The sequence below is a fragment of the Lissotriton helveticus genome, chromosome 1_1, assembly GCF_964261635.1.
Source record: "Lissotriton helveticus chromosome 1_1, aLisHel1.1, whole genome shotgun sequence".
Lineage (NCBI taxonomy): Eukaryota > Metazoa > Chordata > Amphibia > Caudata > Salamandridae > Lissotriton > Lissotriton helveticus.
The window spans coordinates 1,243,174,546-1,243,193,453 of record NC_136057.1 but is presented as its reverse complement, the minus strand read 5'-3'; the positions used below and the strand labels follow the sequence as shown (position 1 = coordinate 1,243,193,453).

The 18,908-nt window shown below is 44.5% G+C and overlaps 1 protein-coding gene across 1 annotated transcript in view; it reads right to left on the bottom strand.

The window, feature by feature from the left end:
- Positions 1 to 18,908, bottom strand: part of ALG10 (ALG10 alpha-1,2-glucosyltransferase) — a 57,112-nt gene that overhangs the window by 11,269 nt on the left and 26,935 nt on the right. The gene's annotated exons all lie outside the window — the stretch shown is intronic.

The following is an 18,908-nucleotide window of genomic DNA, read 5'->3' as shown; positions in this document are numbered from 1 at the left end:
GAACATAGCGGGCATATGCTTGCAGTAATATGAAATTAAACTGACTGACATTCCCCCCCTCACAAGACCTCTGCAACAAACATAGCACCTTCTTCCACCGCAAAATCAAGAACATCTAAGATAACTTTGACGAAGACAACCAACAGACGTAACCCCCAGCCATCACCCTGACGCCTCAAAGCCAACGATTGACAGCTAGATAACCCTCAACACGAAAGACACATTGAAGATGATGAAGTCAATCCACTCCGGGGCCCTCACGGACCTCTGCCCCCACCACATCTTGAACAGAGCCGCCGATACCATCGCAACAATGCTTCGCCACACCATCAACGGCTACATGGCAAACGCCTCCTTACCCGACAACTGAAAACATGCAGAGATCCACCCCTCCTAAAGAAGCCCTCAGCGGACCCCACCGAGCTAAAAAACTACAGACCCATCTCCCTGCTCCCGTTCCCAGAGAAAGTAATTGAGAAAGCCATCAACAGCCAACTCGCCCCCTTCATCGAAGAACACAACATCCTTGACCTGTCACAATCCGGCTTCAGAAAAAAACACAGCACAGAAACCGCCATCCTCGCCGCAACAGACGACATCCGCTACCTACTGGACAAAGGAGAAACAGTAGCCCTCATCCTTCTCGACCTCTCAGCGGCCTTCGACACAGTATCCCACTGCCCCCTAACACGCAGACTCCACGACGCAGGTACTCGGGACAAGGCCCTCGACTGGCTCTACTCCTTCCTCTCCGGCAGAACACAGCGGGTCAGACTCCCCCGTTCCTCTCTGACCCTACACCAACCACTTGGGTAGTCCACCAGGTGTCCTCCCTCAGCCCAAGGTTCTTCAACGTCTACATGCCCCATCATCAGAACCTACGGACTCAACATAGTTTCATACGCAGACGACACCCAAATCATCCTCTCCCTGTCCAACAAAGCCAACGCAGCCAAACACAACTTCCAAGAAGTCATGGAAGCGGTCGCCAAATGGATGAAAAGCAGCTGCTTACAACTCAACACTGACATAACAAAAGTACTCATCATGTCCCCACACCCCGACACCTGGAAAGGCACCTGGTGGCCCACCGCCCTTGGCAGCCAACTCGCCCACATGGACCACGCATGCAAACTTGGAATATTCCTAGACTCCGAGCTAAAAATGAACCACCTGATCAACTCAGTCACAACCCCCTGCTTCCACATCCTCCGCCGCCTACGTAAGACCTTCAAAATGGATTCCCCTCGAGCACAGAAACACACTCACCCACGCCTTCGTCACCAGCAGACTCGACTACGGCAACGCACTCTATGCCGGAATAAACAGAAACCTCAACCGCAAGCTACAAAATATCCAGAACGCCGCCGAAAGACTGGTCGTCAACTTACCACGACACTGCCACATCTCCCAACACCTGCGCACACTCCACTGGCTCCCCACCGAGGCAAGAATCACCTTCAAGATCCTCACTGATGCACACAAAGCCCTCCACAACACCGGACCAGCATACCTCAACAGCCAAATCAACTTCCATGCACCCCAAAGAACCCTACAATCAGGCCAGCTCTCCTAGACCAGGTTCCCTGCAGGTTCCCTGCACCGTTCCCTGCACCAGAAATACCAGATCAGGAGGTCGCTCCTTCTCCTTCCTTGAGGCCAGTGCATGGAACGCCCTACCACTCCACCTCAGACAGACATCACTCCCCATCTTCACGAGAAACCTCAAAACCTGGCTCTTCGACAGACCCCCTCCTTGATGGACTGGAAACTGCACGCCGCACCTTGAGACCCTTATGGGTGAGTAGTCGCGCTTAACAAACCCATGATTGATTGATTGATTGAAGATGGCAGGAGGCCATCTTGCTATGGTATTGTATATAATGTATAATTGTTTTAAAGTTCCAGTATTACCACCACATACAGAACCAAGAAGTTGGCTACATGGGAATGGCAGAGCAATGATATACTACAAACACAACCAGTTCATTATGTTGGTCTGGTTTAGGGGCACTTGCCATATAGGATGTAGTGCACTGCAGTTCACATAAACAGCAAGTGTCCCATTGACAATATCTAGGGAGCTGAAGTATGCTCTAAAAATTAACAATAAAAAGAGAAGGAAATAAATAAAAGGGGACCCTTAACAGGAGAAAATGGAAAACTAAAAGGACAAGCTCACCAGCCCTGCCATTGAAGTGCACTCATTTTCAGGTGGAGGTGCATATGTAACCAGAGAAATACTTTTATTCAAAGGGCAATAGAGCCAATGGTTGTAGAGGTAGGATGTGTTGTTATACACTGTTATTATGGAAAGCAGACTTTAAAAGACACTCCTACAGACAAATTACAGAAGACAGCTGACCAAAAAACCCTCTAAGGGCCAGATGTACGACCATGTTATTTTGCGCGCAATTTGCGACTCGCAAAATGACATGTACAACAGTGTCAGAGACACTGTTTGCGAACTCAGCAATATTCTTGAGGCACTCGCAATTTGCGACCCCATTGAGAATGGCTGGCACTCCCAGGTATGGTGGACTGCTGGGTTGAGCAGACCTCCATGTCTGGGACTGCTTTTAAATAAAGCAGTTATATATTTTTTTTAATGCAGCCCGTTTTCCTTAAAGGAAAACTGCATGCATTCCAAAAAAATAAATTAAAAAAAAATGAAATGTTTGTTTCATTTTTTAAGGGCAGATAGTGGTCCCTGGGACCACTGCCTGCCCCTAAAAAATATTTTCCCCTGCATTTTCCCCAGGGGACCCCTTCCCTTTTGCAATTGCATTTCCACTCTCTTGAAGAGGGCGGTAAATTGCGAGTGTTTTGCAAGCTAAATATTTGTACATGGCTTGTGGGGGTCGCTATTAAGAAGGGGACGCCCCTTCCTAATAGCGAGTCCCTAAACACTATTTTGCAAGTCGTAATTTATTTGCCACTCGCAAAATAGTGTTTGTTCATGGCCTACATGATTTTTGCATGCGCAAACGTGTCGCAAACCCATTTGCGCATGCATAATCCAATCGTACATCTGACCCAAGGTGTGTAGATGTATGTACATATATTACAGAGTGGCAGTAGACACTATGTAGTTATAGTTAGGATTCTGAGGTAAAGGAATTTCTCAGATTGTTGCTCACTAATAACTTTGCCCACATTTGGCGAATCTCCACATACCTTTGCAGACATATTCCTTACTCTACATTGGCAATAAATGCAGTTCTGGGTTGGTTGGTTTGTTAAGGGGTAAAAAGAAAAAGGGAAGCCCTAAAACACATTTTTCAACCAATGCATTTTCCATAGACTTTTAAGTTGGACGTAGCTGCAAAACGGATAAACGGAGTTTCATGAAATTTGGCACAATTATAAATTATGTTATGCAGATGACTCGTTTAGGGAGTACAGGTAAGTATTTTTCAAGTTATAAGGGATTTAAACCTAGTGATATCTTAGGCCACGAAACAGTACAATTTTGCAAAATACCGCAAAATGACTGCAGTACTTGCCGATGACATGGCAGTATATGATTGGGTGATGACTGCCTTTACAAAAGTGCAGACATGATGTTTTACCCACACTTTGGCTGTGTTCTGGGTTAGGGCCTTAGATGTACGTAAGTAGTAGGTTGTATATTTTCACTTTATTAAAGTGGTAGTTTGTAGAGAAAATTATGTAAAAGTTTCTATCTTTTTTAAAACAAATTTACGAAGTACTACAGTACTACCTAGGAAGTACTTCAGTACTTAAAATTTTAAAAATAATTATATGTATACAATTTTTAAACACTGTGCTACACTATATGTCACAAATACAGTGTCCTAAATTGAATTTTACATTTTTTACATATTTAATTTTTCACATAAAAAATCTGAGGACTGGAGTAATATCTACAAATTACCACAGTACTCAAACATATATTTTTCAAATTACATTTGTTAAAAAAAATAAAAAATACACTGCACTGCACTATATTTCAGTGTATTTTTTACATATTCTTTTTTTATGTTTTCCTGTTCTCAAGCAATACTCCATAAACCATCCTAAAAATATACAGAATATAAATATATTTCCCTATCTTTTATCACTTTAATACAGTGCACATAGATAGGGACCAACAATAACACCTACTACTGGCACGGGGGAAAACATGGCGGCTGCTGGTTAAGCAGTCGCAGTGCTCCGTGATCGGCTCCCGAGGAGAACGCCACATAAACATGGAAAAACCGAAAGGAATCTCGAGCGAGATGGGATCATAATCGCGGAGAGTTTTGGCGGCCTCTATTTCTTACCCATTTAACCTTTTGTTGCATTAAAACGGGGGAAATCGTTTTTGAGATCCTCGGTGATGCAGTGGGGCTGTGCAGGTATCGGAGTAACGGCTCAAACAGTCCGCTTTCGCTGTCCATGTGGAGCTGCGGTGGAGATCGGGGAGAGCACTGGAAGCTGTCGGGCGGAGCGGCGTTGTTTCTTCGCCTTTCCCGATTATCACTGTGGATTCAGCTCGAGCTATCAAGGTAGAGGTGGTCGACGGCCACTTTTTTCACTTGTCTCCCGCGGTCAGAGCAGCAATATGAGCTGATTTTTCCTCGTGAGGTGGAGGGTGTTTTCAGCGCGATTAGCCCTAGCAGAGCAGAGGCCAAAGACGGGGGTCTGCATTTCTATCACATACGGCGGTTCCCTGATTCTGATTCTGATTTTCACAGTGTTCCCAGCCTACAGGATTCTATTCAGGAGTCAGAATCTAAGGGAAAACAACTACCACAATTGCGTCTCTGGGCAGCCGCGCTGGAGCTGAGGAGAGGGAGAATTATGAGGGGCCTGGGGCTACCTTATCAAGCTGTTTCTTCTCCTGTTATCTCTCGAGGTGCCCCAGGGGATATAAGCTCCCAGGTAAGACTTGGTTATTCTTCCGAGACTACAGCACCAATATTGGAGGTGGAGGTGGATACAGATATAGATACAGAAGATATTGTGGATATTGTGGAGGGACTACCGCCTGGAGGCTGTAAGGAGTCTCACGACATAGTAGATCCTTCCTCTGCTATATTATCAGGTCAGGAGAGAGCAAAGCGGGTAGTACCAGCCTCTGAGACTTTAGGAAAAGTGCCACCCGCCTACAGTAAGGCTCACGCCAAAAGTTACGGCAAGAGAGGACGGAAGAAGCAAGCTGTGGTACAAGAGAGAAAGGGTGGGGTCCCAGGTCTGAATAATAGGGAGGCAGACCTAACTACAGCAGTGGAAGAGAAAAAAATCATCCTCTTACTTAAACACAGAGGTTAAAAGTAGAGGCACTAAGCATAACGCTAAATCTAAAGCTAAATCTAAAAAACAGTTATTAGTGACAGAGAAATGCTCTAAAATTACGCCATCTTTACGATCTTATTTCAAAGCTATCCCCCAGATACTACATCTTGCAGGGGATCAAGGAATGTTATCTGAATCGGAATTGGAACCCTCTCCTTTAACAGAAGTTTGCAATATGGCCTCTTCTCTTCTCGATGTTGAGCTGGGGCATGAAGGCATTGAAGAGGGAGACATTGACCACGAAGACTCCACGTTGGATTCAGGAGACGGGGTAAAAATTCAGCCTCCACAACCTTCCCAGCCAGATAAGGAAAAGGGCCCTAGTCCACAGGTCTTGCTCGTTCATGCGGTCTCAGAACGGGGGGCTTTACCGAACACTCCTTCAGGAGTTTCAGACCTAGATCTCCAGGTTCTTACTAGGGTTCCTGTTAGCGGATCCAATGTAGCAGCAATGGCCCTTGGGAGAGATCTCATCGATCAGATCGAATACCCCACGGTATCCCATACGGATCAAACTGAATCCGAGGCTAAAGATGACATAACTCCAGCTTCTATATTAAGTATGTTTTCAGCCCTTACGATGGAAATAAGGAAGGGGTTTGCGGAGTCTTCTGCCAACCAAGCTGATATAAGAAGTTATTGCGAGTCCTTGGACAACAAAATTGATGGGCTCACAATTAGAACTGGAGTCCTTGAAGAGACAACATCGTCATTATCAGTCCATCTGGACCAGGCCAAAATGGATATCCAGAGGCTTTCCAGAGAGGAGCAAGCACTTACCGATAGAATGGAGTCATTAGAAAACAACGGGAGGAGGGGGAACCTCCGTATTTTTAACGTACCAGAGGGCTCTGAGGGATCAGACATTAAGCAATACATAGCGGTATTGCTGAAAGAATCCTTGAGTTTAGATCATTCATTGGAAGAGCTTGCTATGGATATCCAAAGAGTACATAGGGATCCTTTCAAACGCAACGCTCAGAGAGTAAAACCACATAAAATCTTGGTTAACTTTCATACATATGTTCTGAAAGAGCAAATCCTCAACTTAGCGCTTAAACAAAAATCTCTGGCTGGAAAGGGGTTCTCTTTCTTGATAAGGTCAGATCTTTCAAGAATCACCTTGGAGAAACAATGGGAGTTTGGGAGGCGTCTCGAAGCCTTTAGAGCACTGGGAGCTACAGCTCAACTTACATTCCCTGCAGCCATGAAAATCATGTACAATAATAAGATGGTTAACATTAGGTCTGTCCAGGCAGCTGATGATCTCTTGATGCAGATGGGTAGTAAAAATAAAACATGAACAGCAGTCTATTGACTCAATTAGAGAGTGGCCTAAATTCTTAGCAGTAGCAATAAGCTTTGGGGCTAAACCTGTTATGCTCTCTTTTTCTGATTTAAAGTCTCCAATTGAAGAAGGAAGAAGGGGAAAGATGAAAAAGGAAAGGAAAAAAATAAAAATAAAATCACAGCAAGTTAATCTTAAAACTCTAAAAATTAGAAAGGGAAAATGTAATGATTAGCTATCACTAGGTATTTTCCTTTTTTCTTTTTTTTTTTCTCACGTATAGAGGGTGGCGTTTCTTTTTGGGAGTTCGCGGAGGGGCGCTATCAACCGGACATCGTTCCGGTCAGATATCGCAAGGGTTTTCCGTGGGTGGTGGGGAGGGATGGGGGGAGGCACTTAGCTAGGGAAGGTGGTGGTGGGAGGGAAAATGAAAAAAAGTCCTCAGTAAGCCAAGACATGTTAGAAAGAAAGAAGTCCTGCAATCTTATGGAAAGTCTTTTGGGCAATATGGGGTTCTATCAACAGGATATGCCTATATCTCCTTTGTTTATGAACTGTTATGACAAAGATGGTTAATATAAAATACTTCTCCTGGAATATTAATGGCCTGCGCACCAAACCTAGGGCAAATAAAATCATACAATACCTGCGAGATGTGGAGGCGCAGGTCATCATACTCCAGGAGACCCATTTAACATATCCAGAAATGGCTGACTTGATTAAGAAAAATAGATGGATTGACTTTGCAGTCTCAACTACTCAAACGGCAAACACTAGAGGTGTCTCTATAATTTTTAAAAAAAGGGGCCAAAGCCAGGCTATTATCTCAACAGGTGGACCCAGGTGGCAGATGGGCCATAGCATCTGTGATGATGGCTGGATCTCATAATTACAATCTTAGGCTATTACGGTCCGAATCAGGACGATCCATCCACACTGGAGGTTATCTTTTCTCAGTTGCTGGCTTTCCCAGAGCCTACCATCATAGCGGGTGATTTTAATGTGGTACTAGACCCGATCTTGGATAAATCCCCCAATAGTAGATCCTTAGTTCTATCTAAATCTAGGGTTATGCTACACTCTGCAATGAAAACGTATGGATACCTGGACATATGGAGAGAGAAGTCAGGGAACCAGCAAGGGTGTCCTTCCGGAACTATAAGTACAAACACCAATCAAGGATCGACTTTTTTCTAATTAGTCGGAGGCTGGCTGATCATGTCAAATCCATTGAGTATCTCCCAATACATCTTTCAGATCACTCTGCAGTGGTAATGGATCTAGCACAAGGAATGGAGAGGGTAATATCAAGATGGTCCTTCGTTCGCTCACTTCTCTCCTCTTCTGAGGACATGGTATACCTCAATCTTGAGTCTCACAACTTTTTTTTAGATAACAAAGACTCAGCATCTACCAGGATCATTTGGGATTCGTTTAAAGCGTTTCTGAGGGGGCTCATAACAGGGAAAGTATCATATAAAAGAAAGCAATACAAGGAACAAATTTCTTCAATTGAAAAAAGTATAGTTAACCTCCAAAATCTTATCGACACTAGTAGAGGGGCAGATGAATCCACCATTGAGACACAAAGTAGGGAAATGGCATCTCTGAAAACTAATCTTGGTACAGTATTAAATCTTAGATTGCAGCAGAGGTGGCAGGCAAGCAAACTGGCCCATTTTGAATACAGCGAAGGGGCAGGTAAAATGCTTGCCTGGAAGAACAAAACAGACCAGGCCCGGAAAACGTAGCTACTATTAAAATGGGTAACAAATCTTTTACATCAGATGTCGAAATAAGGAAAGCCTTAAAAGAATTCTTTGAAACCATCTATAGGGAGGAAACTGCAACTCGCCCTGAGGAGGTCACAGACTGGTTATCACATATAGACTTACCTAGATTAACGAATGAACAATCCCAATTTCTGGATAGAGCCATAACTGAAGGAGAAGTAAGGGCCGCTATAAATAGAAGTAAGAAGGGTAAAGCTGCAGGGCCTGACGGCCTCCCTGCAGAAATTTATAAAATCCTAGAAGCTGAGATAGTTCCCTTTCTTAGTCAGCTGTTTAATCAAATCCTCCTTGAAGGTCACTCACCGCCGACATCATGGGACAATGCATCAATCACGCTCATCCTGAAACCCGGGAAACCTAAAGACGCCTGTGAATCATATAGGCCAATCTCAATTTTAAACGTGGACTATAAGATCTTCACAACAGTATTGTCCTCCAGGCTGGCCATGGTAGCCCCGTCAGTTCTACACGCAGATCAAAAGGGATTTGTAAAGGGGCGACAGCTATACGAACTGACTTATGAGTTAATAGGGGCAATAGACACAGCGGTTTCACAGAACCTGCCCCTGTCTGTCCTCACGCTGGACGCAACCAAGGCCTTCGACAGGGTCAATTGGGTATACCTGTCGGGGGCCTTGGCCAAATTCGGCGTGGGTGAGGGATTTCGCCGTACAGTTGGTCTGCTGTATCAAAGTCCAATGGCGAGCTTACTGATTAATGGGGAGTTGTCAGATCCCTTTTCTATAACCAGGGGGGCACGGCAGGGTTGTCTGCTCTCCCCCCTCCTGTTTGACTTCTATATTGAGCCTCTCGCACAACAACTGAGGAGAGAGACTACCATCAGATCTTTTTGTCACAGAGGGTGGGAGAGAAAGGTGGCTCTATATGCCGATGACCTGCTTATCTTCACATCAGATGTCACCACAGCCCTCCCTGTAATATTTGAAATAGCTCGGCGTTTTGGCCAGATATCGGGGTACCAGATCAACACTTCCAAGCAGAGATGTTGGTTTGGAATGATGACGTCAGTGCTTTGGAAGTGCAGCCGGGTCAATCAATGCGTTATCTGGGCTTAAATATTATAAAAGATCTTAACAAACTCGCTATTACAAACCTCACAGCAGTCGCCAAAGAATGTAGAAAGTTGATGCAATCATGGTCCCATTTGCAACTATCCTTAATTGGTAGAGTAAATTTGATTAAAATGTCCATCTTGCCCAAAATCTCATTTCTTTTTAATACCATCCCTCTTTATTTTGAACAGACTTACATTTCTAAATTACAGTCAGATATCACTTCTTTTATTTGGAACAACCAACTTCAAAGAATTGCCTGGAAGAAGCTTAGGAGGCGATGGGAGAAGGGGGGCTTGGCTGCCCCTGACTTAAAACTATATGCTTGGGCATTTCAGCTGTCGCATATTTGAATGCTGTTAAAAAAAACGACAGACCATGGGGTAGGCCTGATGTTCTCAGCCATGTTGGAGGGGGAAGGTCTTAGTCAGTCGGGGTTCCTATTCAAATTTGGGAACCCGAAATTCTTTAAAAAGATTAAATTGAAGGTCCTATAAGGATTAGCGAAAATGTGGAATGAGTTAACAAACTTTATAAAACAAGGGTATTTCTGTGATAAGACACCACTCTGGGGGTTACCTGAAAGCCCGGCCTGGCTAGAAGACACTCTAGCCATCCCTCTGAAAGAGGCAGGCCTCAAAGTTTGGGGAGATCTTTTCTATGAGGGAGATTTGCTTTCGTGGGAGCACCTCCAGAATAGGACAGGGTCAACAATTTCGAGGTTTAAATACTTACAAATGACCAGCTGGACACAGGCCTATAATTCTATACCTTTAAAAAGAAACAGGTTCATTCTTGGAGGGTTCAGTCAAGTAATAACGAACTTAGTGAATACTGGTCCATCTAAAAAAAGAGGTCTCAAAATGGTAAGACTCCTGCTTGAGGAATCTGATGGTGAATTCACGCTACCAGTCCATCTGTGGGGAACCCTAATACGGGTCAAGATCTACTAAAGCTTTGGTCAACCTCATTTGAGCTCCTAAAGAAGTTAGTAAAACCCTCATGGCTTCGCAGGAATCATCTATACACCCTGCATAGAGCGTATTACTCTCCCCAGAGGTTATCTAAATTTGCTTTAGGGAACCCAGTCGTATGTCCAAGGTGTGGACTCCAGGCAGCACCGGACACTCATATGTTTTTTGAATGCCCTCGTATCACTGCATTTTGGGAAGCAATAGGGAAGACCCTCACAACAACGTTGGGCTTCCCAGTTATCATCGATCTATCCTTAGTAATCTTTGGGATCCTGACAGGAGCACAAGGAGCAGCAAGAAGTCTTGCCTTCTACACTATTCTCCTGGCAAGCAGGGAGATTTGCAGGAGGTGGAAGGACCCCCTGCCTCCTTCACATGGGGACTGGTTGGCATCCATTTTACAGACGGCCAGAACGGACCTAGCTAGATTGGGAAGTAAAAACAAAAGAGCCTTCTGGCACATGCTGGTTTGGGCACAATAAAGATCCGTTTTTTTTTTTTTTTCCCCCGGGTCCAATGATTACACTACTATGGTGCCCATGTTTTAGCCTTCGATGCAGCAGATAACCGGTCAAGCCCGGCGCAGGACATGCTGAGGGCTTCTCCAATGGCAGCCAAAAGTGAGACTAAGCTAGCAACAGCTGTGGGATGTCGGGCCCCCCCTCTCCATAAGACCCCATCCAGTATAACACTGAGACAGCGGTTCTTTGGCTTGTTTCTAGATGGCTTTCTTCTACCATGGTGGATATGAGGACAAAAAAATAAAATAAATAACACCTACTACTTACCTGTATGTAAGGCCCTAACTCAGTGTCTTACGTTTTATACTTTCTCAGTAACAACTGTGCATATGTTGGACAATATCAGAACTGTACAAGACGGACTCCAAGTATGCCATATGGATATTATGGATATGATGGCCTTAGTCCTGCTAGCTAACAGTGCACCATCGGTACCCCTAACCTGATAAGGTAACACATGTATTGTGAAACCATAGAACATGACAACCCTGACTCCCCAAGAAAATCGTGGTAACAGAACTACAACCCTTTTGCTTAGTTACTTATGTATACCAAAAGAGATACACAAGAAATGCACAGTAAAGTGTTTCAATATTTATTGAAGCATTGTAATTCTTGAGTAAAATACTTGTGCTGCAATAACAAATAGAAGGAAACAGAATAATGTGATTAGCATTACGAGAACGGTGAAAAAGATAAACCATTCAACCATTTTGCTTATTACAGAGAATACATGCTTGCAACAAGAACTGTAATATATTGCACTCCTACCTAGCGCATCCTAACCTGCATGTCTAGGGTGAGTAAATCGGCCTAATTACTGCAAGGCTATGTAACTCCCCGTTACCGGTGGGTAAGTGTCATCAGGCTGCCCGTCATGGTGGAGAGCTATGCAGCATCCCTCTCATGAGGTAAACATGAAGCAGCTGGGCTGGAATTCAGCCATGGGTCTACCTCTCAGTGCCAACGAAATGTCTAAATAAGGGAGTGATGTTGTTCATATAATAAACAGCATCCATGATACCTTGCCGAAGTCCCAGTCAAGCTGATATTATTTTTGCTATTCGGATAGCTCTGTCGCCAAACGGCAAAACAAATAGCATTTTGTGTATTGAACTTAGCCCATGTACAGAATGTTCAAAGTATTTGATAATGTGCTAGGAACAGGAAATGTAAGCATAGCTCAGTTCAGAGAACAAAATCCTGCGCAGGCACACAAACAAATGTGTGTTAATTGTCACCGTGTTGAAGAAAGAAGGCAACTTAACGTGATCATGTAAAATGGTGGTGTTTTCCTGAGACCATAATGTGACAATTAAAAAGGCATCACAATGAGAGCACCATAGCCCGTTACTGCACGACATGGACTGTAAAGTCCATGCTGTGCAGGAAAGGGGGTGCATGCAGACGGGTAGGTGGGGGTTCACCATGTGCCACCCTGCATGCATCCGATCTCCCTGAGTGAACAGGGGGCCCTGTAAGCCCCCCTAAGTTTTCTCACCGCCACCCTTTTCATGGCAGGCTCACCGCCATGAAAAGGATGGGATGTGAGGAAATTCGTAATATGCTTGATGGTGCCGCAGCAGCATAGCAGGCATATTTTTGCCCTCAGACTGCCGCGCCACCGCCACAGATGGTGGTTGCAGCAGGCCTATTGTAGTCCGACCTCAATACTCTTAGTACGGCGGTCGGACCGCTGGTGCAGCAGTCCACAACCGCCACCGCACCTCCACTGAGAGTTTGGTGGTCCTATGGAACGTCAAACTCTTAATCGGACCTAAGTGTTTTCTAGACATAACTTTAACAGAACTTTACCAATTTATAGCTGCAAAGATTACTCTTTCCACCCCATAATATATATTCCCGTCACATTTCACCTACTTCTGTTCAGCCATTTTCACGCTACGTCAGTTTAAACTACGCTCTGCTACGCCACTCTATTCAACTCTATGTCACTTAATTCCGGGCTATTCAACTCTACATCACTCCACTCCACTGTAGGGAATTCCACTCTACGACACTCAACTCCACAACACTCCATTGTATGTTATTCCACTCTACCCCACTCCAGACTTTTCTATTTCACTCTACACCACTCCACTGTATACCAAAACACTGTACGGAATTCAACTCTATGGCACTTGACTCTACGCCTCTCTACTCTACATTATTCCTGTGTACGCCACACCTCTCAACGCCCCTCCATGCTAAGCTATTCAACTTAACGCCACTCCACTCAAAGCCACTCAACTTAATTCTACATCAAGTTATTCCACTCAACGCCAGTAGACACTACGCCACTCCACTGTGCCCTACTCTACAGTACACCCCATAGTCTGCGCCACTCCAGACTATACTACTCCAGTCCACGCTATTCTGCTCTACGCCACTCAACTCTATGCCACTCTCTGCTATTCCACTCTATGCCACTACAGTCAATGCCACTCCATTCTACACAGTCCACTGTATGCCACTCCACAACACTGCACGCTATGCCACTTGATTCTATGCCACTCAACTCTTCGCTATTCCAGTGTACGCCACCCCTCTGTAAGGCACTCCACTCTATGCTATTCCACTGTATGCCACTCTACGCTTCTCCTACCTGGCGGCTAAAACCTGGAACTCACTTCCCACCCACCTTCGCCTCACTCAGAACCACCTAGCATTCAGAAAGCAACTTAAAACATGGATATTCGACAAGTAACTCCCCACCCTTCTCCAAGCGCCTTGAGACCCTCTGGGTATGTAGCGCGCTATACAAATTAACTGAATTGAATTGAATTGAATTCTCCACTCAACAACTCCACTCTACATTAACCCACTCTTTGCCACGCTACACCATCCCACTGTATGCTATTTGAATTCACGCCACTCCACTCAATGGCACTGTACTGTTCAGAACTCCACGCTATTCAACTCTATGTCACTCTGCTCAACACCACTCCGCTCGATCCCACTCCACTGTACTCCACTCCACTCCACTATAAGCTATTCCACTGTATGTCACTCCACTCTACAACACTCCACGCCACTCCATGCAGCTCGACAACACTCCGCTCGACAACACTTCACTCTATGGCATTCACTCCATGCCACTCAACTCTATGCCTCTCCACTCTAACATACGCCACTCCAACGTACGCTACTCTCTATGCCAGTAGATCCATCTGAAATGAACAACCAGGCCTATCCTAAATGTGTTTAAGGACATAAAACTTCCCCAATCTTCAGCCACATCTAGTTCTAGTGAGCAGATTACTTTACAACAGGGATATTCAATGTTTAAAGGGGGGGGGCCAGATTATTTTTTTAGGAAGTTACAGCGCCATTGTGAGTATTTTAGGAACTCTTATCATACAAGGCAGCGCTTTCAAATGAATCCTGCCACCAAGGATATCACAGGAAGCGACAACACAGAGTCACAGTAGAATGGGCTACTGAATCCAAACTTTAAAAACAAGCATTTGCAATGCAATAGGTCTCGCATTAGGAAAGTTTGAGCCATTGGTATTGCGAATTACATTTTTTTTATTTAGCTATAGTAATAGCTAAAGTAATAGCTTTGTCATTTACAATGCCAATAGTTTTAACTTTCACAAATGTGACACCTATAGCATTTGCAATGCAATATGTGTTGTGAACCTGGCTGCCTTCCTGTTAGAGACACTAAGATTGTGTAGATCTGCCCCTGAAGGTGCTAATCACATCGAGTAAACCTATTGGAAACCAATAAAGAAGAGGTTAATTGGGGCTAGAGCAAGAGTAGAAGGCAAAGAGATAAATAGAAGAGTAGAATGAAAGGTAGCAAGAAAGGGGCGAAAAGAAAAGGCAAGAATGCACAGTAGTTAGAGACAAAGGCAAAGATTAAAAAGATACAGAAAGACAGAAAAGCGCGGAAACTTCTAATAAAAAGACATACAGTGAGAGAAACAGAAAGAAAAATAGAGAGAAAAGGGGATAGAGAGAAAGAATAGCAGACAAACAGATAAAACTGTCTGTGAGGGTAAAATCGGAATAAAAAGAATGAAATAAATTCGGACAGAAGGAAAAACTTAGAGAGACAAAGGCAGTGAAAGACTGATAGATATAGACAAAAGAGGTGAAAGAGACAGAAACAGCACAGCTAGTGAGACAAAGACAGAAAAACACGGTGAGTGTAAGAAGAGAAGGGAGAAGCAGGAAGAGTGCCATCCTGCCATAAAGCAAATGTGTATTATCGGCAGAGTTTATCACTCAAAAACCACTAGTCACTATTTTACGTTAGTATAGGAGGCTGTGAACTCGGAAGAAAAGCTATCTTGCCTTCTGACACTGTGCACCTGTGTACAAAGGCTCTTTCTTCATATCAGCGCCTCGCCAATAAATAAAATGCACAAATGACCAAAGCACACTGCGTCCTTCCTCTGTTGGTCTGGCTGCGTTGTTGACCATATGTGATGACGATTATGGCACAGCCGTACTGGGACTGGAAGCTGCACCTGACCAACACGGTCAGATTTTTTACCAGATCAAATTATTTTGCAATGACGTTGGAACACAGAGGCCAAAAGGAAATGGGGCACGTGCCACAAAACGCGACTATCTTTTAAATTAACTGTCATCAGTTTGATCTGACGGAATGAATCAATGGATGAACATTGTGCAAATGTTGTGACACTTTTAATAGCACCAAACGATTACAAAAAAAGATGTACAATGTAGTACCGTTCAAAGTCACAAAGAAAGCTACTTAACAAATGGCGAGAATTGGCGTGGTGGGAAAAAGCGTGGATGCAGGTAGTACGAGTGAGAAAGCAATCGTGAGGGAATTCTCCTATCGATGGCATGTGAGCAGACATATTTTGGCCGGCTTTCAGTTCACCAACCATCAGACATGCGTGTTCTTTACAGCACTTTAAACATACGTGATACGCAAGCAGAACACAAAAGCAATATGCCACAAACAGCCCCAGAAAACAAACAGTGCTTCGTGCATCATGAGCTGGCGGCGCCTGCGTCCTGGTGTGCATGGGTGCACGCATCCTCGATTAAAAAGACTTCTACGAATGAATAGCAGATCTAAATTGGCAGACCCACAGCAAGCTCCGACATGAACACTCAGTGAAATAAACACTAGCAGCTGACGTCTGCTGCGAGCTGCATCCACTGTTTAGAATCGCGGCATGGCCAATTCAGTCTTTCATCCTTTCGAGGTAGGTAAACGGAGTAATGTCGACACCTATTCGAATAATGCTTTGAAAAACCGTCAATCTAAAAAGCCCGGCAGGTATTATTGATTTATGTTACTGAGTCATTAGGGAGGTGTACATGGCAAACCGAGTTCCCTTCACTCCATAGGCTTAAAACTCAAACTACATTCAAGAAATTGACGAAGCAGAAATGCACTGGTAGTCTCAGGGAACAACGGTCCGAAAAGTACATCTGGATGAAGTTACGTGCGCAACAAAAGACAACGACTACTATCTATCTGCACGGCCTTAGGAAGCCTGCAAGCTGCGCCAGGTTACTTTGCAGTGGATTCGAGCCGCGCTATATAAAAATGCATAAATACATGAATAAATAAATACCGCCTTCGGGTAAAGTCCGCGCTATATAAAAATGCATAAATACATAAATAAATAAATACCGCCTTCGGGTAAAGTCTGCGCTATATAAAAATGCATAATTAACTAAATAAATACATACCGCAAAACATCCTTGTTACTCTGCCGGCCTGCGACCAGGAAGTCAGGCAGGCCGGCGCGACACCCGGAAACAGGAAGTAGGAGGGCGGGAGCCTACCCCGCCTCCCACGGAAGAGCCGCGATTGGAGCCGTGTTGGGAGCAGGGAGCACCGGAGCAGGCAGGAGCCTACCCTGCGCCCCGGTGCCGAAGGAGGGAAGAAGAGTCCTGCTGCCGGGCCCTGCAGCTGAGGAGAGGAAGCCGGTGAGTGCGTTGCTGAGCGGCGGGCGGGCGGGGGGAGGGGGGGGGAGCATGTACGCGCGCGCGCGCGTGCGCGGCCTGTGTGTGTGTGCGTGCGTGTATGTATGTGTCTTGGAGTGCGTGTGTGTGACTGTGGGGGAGGGTGTGTGTGTGTGTGTGAGCGAGTGTCTGTCTGCGACGTGTGTGTGTGTGTCTGTGTCTGTCTGTGTGCATGCATGCATGCGCGGTAGGCTGGGAGGGCGGCGCAGGACGGAACGTGCGCGTTCGCGCACAGCAATCCAGCCTGGACTGCGCTCATGCACCTTCTCGTCCGTCCTTCCCTCGAGACAGCTGACTATACGTCTCCGTCCCTGGAAGCATCCTTTGGATGCTAATTCCAGGGCGAGACCTAAAAAGCACATTCCTCGTTACAATAGTAAAAATAATATTGTTAATGAAACATTAATCTGTGGCTGAAAAAGCCACATACTGAGATCTTTGTGGCTTCCCAAGGGGAATGATGTGTTATATAAATGCTACAGATCTATACATTTTAGAACAGATGCAGGCAGTTCTGCATTCTTCCTGTTCAGCTCCGAGAATTGCTACTGTCCTTCACCCTAACACCCTTGTTAGAATGTCTGCTGCCTTGTACAGATCACATCCCATTATTTTATGAGCAAAGTCAGCATCCAGTGTACTACCTTCTTCACTGGTTACGGGGACCCCCAAAAAGCATCTTCAATGGAAGTTCCTAACCATATTTTTTTTTATGTCAGATGCATTACCCTTTTTAAAAGGCCACAACTGGTGAAATAATGAGTTACCACTCCGGGGCAAATGACTGCTCTAGTTGTCCCATGCTCAGATGTATGATCAGTGAGCCAGATCTGAAGGTTGGTCAACTGGAATCTGTCCTCTTGCTCCCCATCAGTATTGGGGACACCAGTGATTCCTTATATGATTAAACTGACAGCTGGAGTAATTTAGGCCAATATTTAACTTCAGTTTGATGCTGTAACACACAGACTCCCGGCAGAGCTCAATAAAAAAAGTTATCCACTCAAGGATCATTCGCTTGTTAATCCCAAAGCTTCCAACTGTTTTTCTCTGAAACTTGCCTCCAATTCACACTTTCCTATCCAGTCTGAATTGGATCTTCACAGACTGTCGAAATTACATTTACATTTACATTTACATCCGAATGACATTCACATTTAATAGGGAGGTTTTGACCTCTCAACAGGGATTATTTTGAAAGGTTGATTTGCAGTTTTTACACTGATACAACAAGGCTACACATATAGGCCTGAAGTGGATGGCACATTAAGTGCTGTAGTCCAGTAGTGGCATTTACCTTCCAGGCCCTGGGTACATCTGGTACCATATATTAATACATCTAGGTAAGTAAAATATGCCAATTAGGAAAATGCTAAATCAACCATGTTTAAAGGGGAAGCTAGGGCACTTTATTACTCGATAGCAGGGGTAAAATGCACAGAGTTCTAAAACCAGAAATAGTTTCATACAGTCAGATTCTTAACTGTTGTTGCATCCCTAATTTCAACGCAAAAACAAAATGCAAGAGATAAACATGTTTCAAAGTCACAGGTTCAAGAATGATGAACATTTACACTAGCACATCGGTAATGCCATTTTGAATCTGTGTCAGTATGGTTTATTTCTATATTTGCAAATCCAGGGTCCAGTGACAATACTTAGGTGTTTCTACGTGAGTATACAGGTAAATGTTGGTGACTGCCCACATACTCCTATGCTTGTGGATATTCACCAATCCTTTGCAGGTAGTTTCTCCACCATAAAAAAAAATCACATAATGTATTCCAATCAGAGGCAGAGTGTGTGGTTCTTAACAGAAGAGTGTGTTACTTAATGGGAATGCAGTGGAAAGAGTTGTTTAATGTGAAAAATAAATTGGTTTCACACAAAAGGGGAGTCACCCTTATGGCCAAAAGGGACACAGTAGTTTACAACAGAATAAAAACAATTTCCCTTGCGTGCCATGCCTATATCTTTACACCTATATTAGC